This window comes from Haemaphysalis longicornis, unplaced genomic scaffold (genome assembly GCF_048455015.1).
Source record: "Haemaphysalis longicornis isolate Haplotype H1 unplaced genomic scaffold, Haemaphysalis longicornis Haplotype H1 scaffold_4, whole genome shotgun sequence".
In the NCBI taxonomy this organism is placed as follows: Eukaryota; Metazoa; Arthropoda; class Arachnida; order Ixodida; family Ixodidae; genus Haemaphysalis; species Haemaphysalis longicornis.
This window is the reverse complement of record NW_027526361.1, coordinates 173,609,311-173,622,238: the sequence shown is the minus strand read 5'-3', so window position 1 is coordinate 173,622,238 and position 12,928 is coordinate 173,609,311. Positions and strand designations below refer to the sequence as shown.

Sequence of the window (12,928 nt, the reverse complement as noted above, 5' to 3'; positions counted from 1 at the left end):
ACGGCCACCAAGGGAGAGTAGGTGGGCTTTCCGGACAGGATTCTTGAGGTTATAGACAAAATGCTGGGACGATATCCAGCGCAGATGGTTGCCTTGGTCGCCGTGCATGGCAGCCGACAGGAGGGGAAAGAGCGGGGCTGAAGACCCATAAGCACTCCCTCCCCCGCTACGCTCTGGTGAGATACGGTGTGAGAACATACGACCAAGTTGAACCGTGTAGGCCTGTGGGCTAAAAAGGGGTACGAACTGACGCCTTGCTTTCTATGTGTCCCTTCGCCTCTATATGCAACAACGTTCCCAGGAGGCTATCGTAGTTCGAGCTCAGGCTTATTTTTGCAAGCGCTAATTACGTTCCCCTCACCAACCTCCGTGTTCAATATGGCGCATTTTAAAAGAAAATGGACGACGTGAGCGTTATTTGAAAGCTTCTATTTCCGTCTATTCTAGCTAGGACTTCTCAATAAAATACCGATATTTTACGGTTAGTTTCGGGCGCCGACACGGGATGCAGTTTGTTTTTAGTGTAGGTGTATTAGTACGTACTTGAGGGAATTTTTGAAAGCAAAGAGCTGGGGCTGTATTTTTGATCCCTCAACAGCTAGCATGCAACGGGGATAAATTGTGTAGCATTATTGAAACTGTAGGAGCCAGCTAATGTGCTCCTAATCTACGTAGGGCAGACTATAGTTTCAGAAAAGAGTTTGATTAAATAGAAGTACAAGTTAAAGATAGTACAATCATATGCAGGAATGTTTATCTACAAAGGATAAGCGGTCGAAACTTTATACGGGCATGTCGAAATGTGTGTGTTTTTTTTCTGCACTCGGCCATGATACGAGGTGAACGCGACATTTGCATAGAAACTGTAGGAGTACGTGAGGAAGGAAAGTTTGGTATTGGCTGTCGCAATAATTTTTCAGACAAACGTTGAGCTGAGAGGGCAAACTTCATTCATACATGCACAAATATATACACATGTGGTTCAGGTTGTTTTTGTAAATGAGGAGGTTAACATTTACCGGGCGGACAAGAGTAGAGACGATTTGGCTACGGGCAAGGACCAAATTATATTGACGGGACAAATTACAAAATAACGTGCACAAATGAACATCCAGCTAATCTAATGACAACAGTCCTATGATAACAAAGTCCCCTGCGAGAAGACCCACTCCAAATTGTTCGCGCTCACGTGTAGATCCCAGTCGGCGAGTTGACTCGGTGCGCAGGGCTCGGTGGGCTGGGCTCGGTGCCCTTGTCGATGCCGGTGCTGTGCCGGTGCCGGTGTCGTTGCTGTGCCGATGAACCACACGTTGTATTCGGCCCGAGTGTTCCGTGGACAGTCCCGACTGGAAGAGACCAGGTGTTGCTCGGTGTGAAGATCTCTTGAGCGTTGACGCCCAGCTGAGAGCTTCCAGGAGGAATGTGCGGCTCCGTGACGAAGACTCCCTAGGCTTCTCGCCCAACCGAGAGATTCTGGAACCACCTGCTTCCTGTCTCCAGGGCTCGCCACCTCTTCTTCCTCCTCCCCTTTCCCTCTCGCGCCCTTCTTCCACCTCCGCACACACCTCGTCTTCCTCGCTTCGACCTGCTGACCCCTGTGCGGTGAGCAGCGCCTCCTCACAACACAATAAAAACACTCTTCCGCCAACTGACAAATATCACATGGCAAGAATAACGTTACGGGGAAACGAAAAATGGAGTCTACTTTATTTCGAGGCGACTTGGAATATTGGGCATGCTGAAGAAGTCATAGGGACGGTCAAAAGATTGGTCCCACGAAGGAGAGGAGGAGAAGGGTATGGCAACAGATTGCAAGAGTAGAAAAGTACAAATGCTGCAATATAGCAATCCTGGAAAGGGGCAAAACGCTGGAGATTAAATCAATGACAATAACTCGCGTCTTCAAAAAACCGAGGTGAGGGCAGCGTGTACACGCTCAATTTGAATGATCACCGAATTGGTAGCAGCCGTGGAAAGAAAAGAACACAGGAGGAAAAGTGGAAGACTGTTTCAGAAAACTGAAAACTTGCCTGCGAAAAGCCGGAAGAGGAAAGTGTCCACCGCAGGTTCAAAGACGAAGTTGACAGAATCGACACAAAAGTATTGTGGCTAACATTCCTGCCTGCATTCCGGGAAAGAAAATGGGCGGAACATAAAAAGCGGAGACAGTTTGGGAGCAACCAATAATAAGTCCACTATTGCTTCCAGGAGAATACATACAGTCAACAGAAGAAAGCGCAACGCAACCAACAGCGCGGAAAAGGTAGTTAATGTGTTTAGAAAGTTCCTGGAAGATTACTGTGCGTTAGCAACGCTTTGACAAGTAGCAGGGCTGTAGGACTAACTTGGGATACGAGGTTAAAAATGCCTGAAGACTAAGTTGTAAAAGCGGTTAGGTAGGTAGATGTGGGAGCAAGTGCAACAGGAACGAATGAACAACGAAGTAAAGCCTTCTCCACACAAATGAGCTCTCGCCGTGTGTTTAATCAAGGCGCACCAACTTGTAAAAAGGGCTGCGGGAGTTCTGGAAGGTTCTTCTTGCCGAAGAAAAGGTCTTTTTTCGGCAGTTTTACGGTGCATTGAAAAGCCTGGGCGGCATTCCGTTGTGCTTCCACGAGAGCGGGGAATAAATAGTTCATGGCAAAGAAATCAAACGAATCAAATTAGGCCACCCGCACATGTCAGTGTATATTCAGGTCATTTTCCTTTGGCATGGATTAAACTTCATAACGATTCGGACAGGAAGCACTCGAATTATTTTCGGCTTCATGTACGGGTGGGTATTGGTCCTCTATTTCTGGTAGAGTAAATAGCAACGACGATTTCGCTAATGTGATCCACCGCACAAGTGAGTGAGTGAAGAACTTTATTGCGACGAGCGCTTTGTTGCGCTTGTCGTTGGGTGCCCCTCCGGTGAGGGGCCTTTTTATAGTCCGGGAAGCCCTTGTCTGCGCTGGCTGTTATGGCCCTCTCCACCATTTTGCGCTGGATTGAAAGGTCGGTGCTAGCCAGCTGTCCCGCCCACGGCACGTGCGTTGGGTGTAAGAGATGGGGTTTTCCGACACCCCTCTACCACGTGGTACAGGGTGCGAGGTAGGGGGAAGAAAGTACCGGTAGCGCGGTGGAGGATAGGGTACATGGCATGGAGGAGAGTGCCGTGGATATAGTAATTTTTCTGGAGTCGGCGAAGGCAGTCATGAGCACGTTACCGCTAAAAGTAGCAGTCTGACAGTCACAGTTACCTGAGCCAAAAAGTAACTCTGTTACAGTTACAGTTACCCTGTTTCCGAAAGTATCTTGTTACAGTAAAAGTTACTGTGAAAAAACAACGTCGTTAGTTTTTCCTTACTATGTAAACACTAATATAGGTGACAAAATGATAGAGCTTACTTAATGGAAACAACGAACGTATGCGGGTAGATAAAATTGTGCGAGGTAAAATCCTAGACGGAGGGAACCTAGACAGGGGCACACTGAGGCCCAACACCAACAATCATATAGTGTGCGTCTCATTTTGCTGCACCAACTGTTTTGTTGATGCACGCGTCGGGGAATTTATTTGCACAACTTTTGAAAACTTAGGTAGCGTTGTTCCTCAAAGTTAGCATCCCGGAGGTTCCCTCTGTTGGGGGGATCTGATTTCCAGTTTCTTTCTGTTCTGTGTTTCCGACCCCCTTACGACGAAGAAAACGTTTCAAGAAATACCTTTGAGGCCGACCTCCGACCTCGGTTTTCTGCACGGACAATAATCATCTTAGCGAACTCCTGCCCTAAACTGCGAGGGTATCCGTGTCCAGGAAAGATGAAAGATCGTAAGGATATCGGAAAGAAAAAAATCTGAATAACTGGAAAGCGCGAACTGTGCGTGGGCATTTAACGAGTGGTGCTGTTAGAGAATGTTTATCAAAAAACGGACGTAATTAAGTTATTTGTTTTTACAGTTACTGCTTTAAAAAGTTAACCGTGTTACAGTTAAAAGTTACACTATCTCAAAAGTAACAATTTACAGTTACAAGTTACCGTAAAAAGTACCTGGTTACCGGTAACACGTTACTAGTAACTAGCTAAAAACTGGGGGAAAGGCAGTCGCCTCGGCTCTCGAAGATCGGGATGTGGTGGCAGGAACTGTCGTCGTTCGTGACGGTACCGGGCTAAGATTTCTGTGCTCTATGAAAGAGGGATATGGTTGGGAGAACCAAGGGGATGTGCGTATTCGCCTTCTTGAGAGACGGTGGTATGAACACGGAAAGCGGCTTGTGCCGCCTCATTTCACGCGAAGGAGTCGTGTTCGGGGATCCCGACGATGTGCATTTCCGGAAGGTGGCGCACAATTTGCAGAATTCTCATGGCCGCGGGTGAATGCAACTTAGCAGGAAGTTGGGGCAGGTGGCTTATGCGTCAGTCCCTACAATAAGGTAACCTTTCGTAGTGGTGGCGGCCAAAGCGACGAGAATTTCTTTTGCTGCCTCAATAGATGTCGCGGAAAGTGTCGCAGCCGTCAATTTTGCATGTGTGCAGCAGACCCCAGATTACCGGTAAGACAGGTAAAGGGCGCTCCTCTTTAAGATTGAGCCCTTCCCAATCTCTGTACCGAATGCGAGAACTCGTTTCTGCCTAGCGGTCGCCAGAACGGAACAACGACACCCCAGTAGATTTTAGCGGCGAAGGGGGCTGTGGGCGTCTCCTGTTGTCGTCGTCGTAATCGTCGTCCCTTGTAGTCACGGTACTAAAACACCGGGAAACTCGTTTACGCCTCGCGCTACAATGTAACGCGTACTAAAAAAACACCGAGACATTCGTTTACGCCTCGCGCTGGAGCGCTTCTTAACCCGTATTAGAAAACACCGGGACACTTGTTTACACGTCGCACTAGAGTGCTTCAGGCTTCAAAGGCAAGAGACTCTTACGGCAGGACTGTATACCTGTACCCCCCAACGGTTTAAGCTCCGTTGGCAAAAACGACGAGGCGCCAAGAATACACTCATACACTGCATGCTTCGTCCGTCGCCAGGTTTCACGTTAGCTGAGAGGGTTGGGTTTTTTCATTGGCCAGCTTTACTATTGGTGAGTGTGCCGAAGTGTACGGCAAAGCATTCTTTCACAGTTTTAGGCATGGCGCTTGGGCACGCGGCAAGTTTAACATCTTTGGAAATAAAAAAAGAACACCTGAAAGCTTCCTTTTAGCATCTTTGTTGCTTCATCTCTGCATGCAATACTCAAGCATATATCGCAGGAGCTTAGTCGTGAGGGTCAGTATGGGCTGGTTTTTTGAGAGCTAAAAATTTTCAGAAAGCTTCAACGCTTTCGCGGTCGCAGTAACCTGAATTTAAATTATCATTAGAGGGAGACCGAAGCGAGTAGCAACAACTGCACTTAAAATAAAAGTAAAGTGTATCCGTCTTTAGATCGCAAAAAAAAAACCGAAGTCCGTTTTAGGCACTCTCAGCAATGTACTCATTAGGTGGCGGAGGCTTACTTCATCTTTATGTGCGATAAAAAAGGAACTTGCGTCAGCGCTACATCTGTGTCTCGCCTTAACGACTAAGTCGTGTATAGATCGGCTTTTCCAGCAAAGGTTGCCTCATGGTCAAAACTGTTGATTTCAGAAGTGAAAACTCCCGAGGGCTCTTTTTCAAGCTTCGCTTCGCTTTATTTATCAAAGTATTTTTTTTATAGTTGCAGAGTGTCTGCGTCTCTTTGTTTGCTTTCGTTTATTGCTCTTTTGGAACAAACTACTTCGAAAGACAGACTGGCGACACTCCACATTAGGGCTTCGCCACCATCAACGTTCTGCGCGGCTGTTCTGCGTCTGTTTTACTTCGAGGCCGTTCTGCTCACCTGTCGCGCAGTACTCACGGCGTTTTTCTCGGGCTCGGGCGAGTAACACGTTTCCTGTGACTCTTCTTCTCTGTGTCCTACAGGTGTCACATTGCTCTCGACTCAGGATACAGGCTTTTCGTTGAATTTTTGCAACCTTCATTTGGTGTTCGCGTAGTGAGCCAATGCGTCGCGATAACCTTTTCTACAGGTTGTGCGAAGGAGTCTCGGGCTTGTTCATCTTTTTGTTTGGAAACTTGTTTCTCGTTTCTTCTACTTTTGAAATGTTCAACATCCGGTTTTGAAAGCTGTACTGAAAACACGTCTTGCACATTTTATTCCTGATATTGTGATGTCTTCAGTGTGTGTGGGAGCAGTTCGCAGTCCCTGTTTTGTTTAGCGTTGAATACATATTAATGCTTCTCCCGAGTCTGTTTCCGATGCTCTGGTTTCTGAGCTTTTTCTCATGCATTTCTATCGCGTTACGTGCCTCCAGTGTCCCTACCAGGATGTCCTAAATAGAGTGTGTAAATAAAATGTGTGCTCTGCCAGGTGTTCAAACATTTTTCTTTAAATTACACGGTGTGTTGTGCCAGAGCGGCCGGCCCAAATACGCTGCACAGGGTGACGCGCTCACAGCGGGGCCAATTCACGCCTTGTCTTAACCAGACCGAACCACCCGCTACCGACGGGCCAGACTTGGAGCGCCGCAGAGTCGCCTCTCCTTATACGTCGCGGCGGCTCGGCCTGATCCTGCATCGGGTGAATGACCGCAGCGGGCTTGTCGCTACTCGCATGGATGCGAGGTCACGGAGACGGCGTGGGCGTCGCCCTCCCTTTTCCCATCGTGGCGGCGCGGCTGAATCATCACTTCGCTACCATTCGTCGGATTTCAAACTTCAGCCAGCGAAAAGCCCTGATTGGACCGGTTCAAACTTCATGGGGCTCCACGACCATCCGTGGGTATGAAAGCCCGCCCGGATCGAGTGTCGTCGGCATTCTCCGGCGGCACTTTTCGGAGGCACCGAGTGGAGAGGTGCTGTCGATTTCGTGCGAGTCATGTAACGTTTGCTTACCATTGTACATACTGTATATAAATGTTACTTCAACTTTTCGTCGGTTCGAGAACTTCATCGCTCTGCTCTGCGCCGCGTCGATAGCGGACGGAGCAAGGCAAGCTCGCTACACCAGTGACTGTGTTGGGATGGCCAGTCGCAACAGTGGAGGCCGCGGTGAGAAGGCCCAGTCCCAACAGCGGAGGCAGCGTCGGGATGACTGATTCCCAACATCGGTGACGAGCTGGATGCGAGTCACAACCTTGGAGCAGCGCTGGGAACGTCATTCCCGACAGTGGATGCAGCTGCGGGATCGACCGGTCACGGCTACTACCTAGTGTAGCAAGCGCTCAACGTTTTCTCTCAGTTCACCAGACTCCTATAGCACGGGTTATGGTAGTCCATTTGGAGAAGGGCTGTGTGAAGCACTGTGAAAGCTTTGATTATTTCCAGCCTAGAGATAGTTTGTTAAAACCAGAGCTAGTGCCGAGAGTGTAAACAAAGGAGCGTAGGGAATTACTTGCGCGTGCCTCACTAGCAGCTCGATCGGAGCGGCAAGGAATTGTGACGCGGGGAAGCAGCAAGAGGCTAGTGCACACGATGGAGGACCTTAAAGTGAAGGAAGTCATCGAAATTGGCGAGGAGCTGGGCCTTGACTTAGGCCGTGCGAAACGGAAGTAGGCGATTCATGAGGTCTTGCGGAAGGAGAACGTAACGGCTGAGGATGTCAATGAGGCCAGGGCTGAAATCAAAGAGTGCCGTGAGCGCGAGGAAGCCGAAAAGAAAGAGCGCCGTGAGCGCGAGGAAGCCGAAAGACAGGAATAGAGGGAGGAAGCAGAAAGGCAGGAACGGCTCGAGTTGAAGCGGCTACAGTCGGAGCACCGGCAGGGCTCGCCACCGCCTAGCGTAGCTTCTCGAAGGGTCCAAGAATTCGGGACCAACTGCCACCGTTCGTCATTGGCGAAGACATGGCGAAGTACCTCGTCAAGTTTGAGCACGTTTGCGAGCGAAACGACATCGAACGGTCTCCGTGGGCACAAAACCTGTTAGCCCTGCTTCCTGGAGAGGCATCGGACGTGATAACGTGCCTGTCGAAGGAGGCCTTTGAGAGCAGCGGCGAGGTCAAAGAAGCCCTTTTGAGGAAATACAACTTGCTGCCTGTGGCTTTCCGTCAGAGGTTCCGGTTTGCGAAAAAGGGCAATGAGTCGCATTTAGACTTCGCACTTCGTCTGAAGGCTGACCTAACTGAGTGGCTCAAAGGCGAGGAAGCTTATGACGACCGCGACAAAGTAGTTGTATGTATAACGCTTGAGCAATTCTACCGCTGCGTCGATGACGACGTCAGGTCGTGGCTGCAGGACAAACTCCACGTAAAGCTTAACAAGGCAGCAGAGTTAGCTGAGGAGTACTACACCCGCCGAAAGTTGCAATAAAAGGCGGTGCGTGTTGAGAGAGCGGACGGTAATGACGCTTTTAGGAAGAAGCCTGGCGAAGGGAAACAGCTAGCGCGTCGAAGTTTTCGAAAAGACTCACCTCCAACGAAAGTAACTGTTGGGAAGGGATAAAAGAGTCACTCAAAACATTGATGCTAAGCAGCGCACGGATACCGCACGTGCATTTGAGTCGCGGAAGCCGCTAATCTGCTACAACTGCAAAAGGGAAGGGCGCATCGCGGCAAACTGTAGACAGAAGGTTGCTTTCACTACGATCAGAATAACCGAAAAGAACATGCGGTTGCTCGAGCCCTACATGCAGGAGATAAGCATGAACGACAAGTGCAGAGCACTCCGAGACTCCGCAGCAACTATGGACGTAGTCCACTCGTCACTAGTTTCTCCAAACGACTGCACAGGAGAATGCGCGTGGATAAGGCAAGTTGCCGAGGGGCAGAGCGTTTGCTTTCCGATTGCGAGGGTCGTCATTGAAGGCGGTTTTGCTAAACTTAACACCGAGGCGGCCGTGTCTGCATCTCTCCCCGATCATTTTGTTTATCTCTCCTCTAATAGCTCAGAGCAGCTAGTCAAAGAACATGAAAAATCGTTCTTTACCAACTTGGCGTGCATGGCACTTACGAGTTCGCAAGCGGGGAAGCTCTCGCAGAAACTTGACTCTGCCCCAGCGAGAGAGACGCGAAAGGACGCTGAGCAGCGTAGCCCGAACTACGAGCTCGACCGAAAAATCTCTCGGTAGGTTAGTCGAAACACGGCCGCTGGGTCAAAGCGCACAATGTGCGGCCTGCTGCGTGGAGCCGCCGGGATTTGGCGAGGGAGGGCGAGCGTTGTTGGCAGTTGCGGCCGCAAGTTTTGCGGGGTCGCTAGTAGTAGGGGACACATCGAAGAGGCGCGCTATGGCAAACGCGGCATTTTCGCGCCAATTTCGCGCCGCGGAATGAGGCTATATGCTCCCAACAAATGTAGTCGTGTTCAGCTTGATGCGATCTGCCTCACAGTCCAGCTAGGTAGTTTGAGTGGCCAGTTAGTATGCCAAAAAACTACTGTGTTCAACGGTGCACGTCGAACACAAGGAAAAATCCAGGTTTGAGCTACCATGAATTTCTATAAAGCGCTGAACGAAGACAAGCGTGGCTCACCAACATCTCCCGGCAGAGATCTGGCGTAAAAGAAACGAGATGGGTACCCAGTGACCACTCTTCGGTTTGTTCCCTTCACTTCACCGAAAATGAATATAAGAAAAGCACCAAACTGCGAATGCTCCCGCCAACTGCTATACCGACGGTATTCCCCAATTATCCGTCCTATATGCAAAAGCCAAGCGCTCCAAGGTTAAGAAAGTGGCCTCGAAGAGAAGTAGCAGATGGCGGTTCATCAGCTTGCGCGAAAAATAGTGCACGAAATGGCCCAGATGAAAGCATGCATGAAGATGTCGGGCCTGGTCTCTTCGGAGATCATGGACATGTTGCACCAAGCGGGTCTTCAGAGGGAACTGTGACTGTGCATTGCCTGCTGATAGTATGTGCCAAACCAGTTCGTGTACAGATATAATGTCTCAAACAGACCTTGACCTTAAGCGGGTGATAGAGGATGCGAAGAAAACGACGAATAGCCTGCAGCGTAAATTTTCCCGTCTAAATCAGTCACTGCAGACGCTCCAAAGCCAGCACAATACGGTTCGTGAACGGCTTCAGCTTTCGAAAGCAACAAAGAAATCGCCTGTTTTATGAGTGTACTAGTAGCCGCAGACGAAGGCCATAAAACTGCCGAATTTACCAAGAATCAAGTGTCCAATTTCGCTTCCAAGAAGCCAGCGTATAGTGAATCAATTCTGAGGGAGTGCGTGCTCTGGAAAGCGTGCTCCAACAAAGGTTACGAGTATGTAAGAACAAGAGGCCTGCTCAAGTTGCCTTGTCGAGCCACACTACAGGAGTACATCGGGCACTCAACAGGCGAAATAGGCGTCACATCACTCATAACAGAACGCCTACGCGCAGAGTGTCATGCGCTACAAGTCGAACAAGAAATCTTCTGCTCCCTAATCATAGATGAAATGGTGATGCAGCAGAAAGCTATGTACCATCGCCAACTTGATAAGGTTTTCGGCCTCCTTGACATGGGTCCTGAACAGCAATCATGCGCAACACCTGAAGTGGCGAACAAGTTATTGTGCTTCGTCCTCCGAGGGCTATCAACTGCCTATGTAATACCAGTTGGGACTTCTTTACACGGTGCCTCAGAAGTAAGCAACTTCGTTCTATGACAATGAATGTCATGAAGGCAGTCGAAGATGTGGGTTTCCGCGTGACAAGGATTGTTACCGACAATCACCAGTCAAATGTTGCGCTTTTCAAGAGCCTTTCCGAGGACGGAACGCTTGTGCATGTAGTGCCACATCCATTCAGACAAGGTGATCCTCTTTTTTTGTCTTTTGATCCGCATCACCTCATGAAGAACCTCAGAAATAATCTTATGGAAAGAGAGATCATGGACGGAGATGATCAAATTCAAGGTGTACTGTACTTGAAGAAGCTACTCAGCATTCAGCCACAGCTGCTCGTAAAGCCAGTGAGGTTCCTAACACAGTCACACGTTGAACCGAACAACCTAGAAAAGATGAAAGTGTCAAGGGCTATGCAAGTTTTCTCCCCAGTCGTAATAGCAACGCTTGAGTGAGTTCCTACAATAAAATCCGCAATGCCACCCTGATGCGACAGAATTTCAGGACTGTTTGCCCACCATCACATTCATGAAAATGGTGTCGAAGTGGTATGACCTTCACAATATCGGCGCTGTGAAGCCGCGCGGTAAAAGTGAAGAACCATTCTACTTAATCGACGACGACCATCTTTCATGGCTTGAAGTAGACTTCGTCACGTACACCGAGGAGATCCAGCTTTCTGGTGGCAAAACAAAAAATAAATGACGAAAGAAACATGCGAGGCAACGATAATGGCCACGAGGTCCACTGTGGCATTCATTCAACATCTATTAGGCAACAAGCAGGATTTCCTTTTTTCACCTTTATATTTTTTATCGCAGTTGCGTATATGTGCATTGACTTAGGTATCAAACAAACTTTTTTCCAGCTTTCGCTACGTCTTGACCCGTGCCTTGAAAAGCTACCCCGTGGAGTCCCTCTTCAGTTGTTTTCGACAGTTTAACGGAGGCCACGATAGAGTTGATGCAAGAACCGCGGTCTTCACAGCCTAAAAGCTGTTAAAGGTATATTTGTTGCCCGTTTGAGAGCACACCCATGTAACCTACGCACTTTTTTCCCCAGGTTGGAACCCTTCAAGCTGCTAAGAGTGGAAATGCTCCCCATAGCTCCGAAACAAATGCACCTCTAAAACTCAAAGCCCGAGAAGGCAACACCCCGGCCGTGCCACTTGCGGTCGTCCTCGGTGCTAAGCGGCTTTCCTGTGAGCTGGAAGACTTAAATGTTTCGCTTGCTGTGCCGGATGACCTCGAACTAGCACCCCTAGCATACCTGGCCGGATACATCGCGCGTGCTTGTGAGGAGAAGGTAAGGACGGTTATTTTTTAGCTTTGCACTATGTACTGCATTATTTCGAACGCGGCGCTAGCGCGTCAGCCAGTCGTAACCAATGTTCACTTCACTTTCGCCTTCCTCGAATATTAACCATAATATGTGAACCAGGAGTTCTCCCTCTTTCTCATATTTTTCTCCTTTTGCACTCCCTTTCGGCACTAAAAACCAAGGGCAGGGTTCCAGGCTGACCTCGAGTGAGGAAAAACTCAGGTCAACCCGGAGCTAGGGTTCCGGCCAGAATCAGGACGTGGGTCCCGCCCCGCTTGTGTGCGACCACTGTAAGGGTCCACACCAGATATCCGTGTATGCCACTCTTTTTGCATCAGGATGTTCCATCCCCACTGTTACGAAATTTAGATAATATTTGTCTTTAGCTAAGCGAAGTAAGCAAAGGAGCCTACATACTTCGTTGCATAGTACTTTTGATGCAAATTTCACTTGGCTTGATTTTACTATTTGCAGTTGCCCTGTGAATCATGAAATGTTGTCCTGCAAGAGCCGAAACCACGTGGCAGCATCTACGATTTAGTAAACAAATTGATAACGGACAACTTCGGTATTCCAACATGGCGATCGTGAAAATTTGCAAACTCCCATGTGACTTTGTCAGTGAAGTGATGAAAGACACTCAAGTTCGAAGAAGTGGAAATCTGTGTAAACTTCTTCACTCAGCCCTCCTCCCACATTTTGTTACCTGCCCTGGACAACGGTATGGTTCGAGCAGTACTTGGTCGACAGATTGGTCGACAGATTGGTGCCTCTGTTCTCGACCAGAGAAAATTGATCACTGTTTTGTAGATTGCAGATATGCTGTCTTTTTCTGAGACATTTTTCAGCGAACGGGCAGAAAAAAACATGGCTATCACGCCTTTTTTAACCGAGTTTTGCAATTTGGCTACCTGGTGAGCCACCATATGAACTGTTTGTTTCAATTGGTTTGTACAATCTGTAGCAATGCCGCTTATGGGATTAGCATAATGAGCCACCAATGTCAACAAAGTCATATTTCTGAGAAACTATGGCCTTTGTACATAGTGTGTATAATTTGTTTG

The 12,928-nt window shown here is 48.7% G+C and overlaps 2 pseudogenes; both read left to right on the top strand.

Annotated features, from left to right (window-relative positions):
• The first annotated feature begins 7,472 nt into the window (after window positions 1-7,472).
• Window positions 7,473-7,980, top strand: LOC144180671 (uncharacterized; annotated as a pseudogene).
• A 2,396-nt stretch (window positions 7,981-10,376) lies between these two features.
• Window positions 10,377-12,928, top strand: part of LOC144180101 (uncharacterized) — a 62,880-nt pseudogene continuing 60,328 nt past the window's right edge.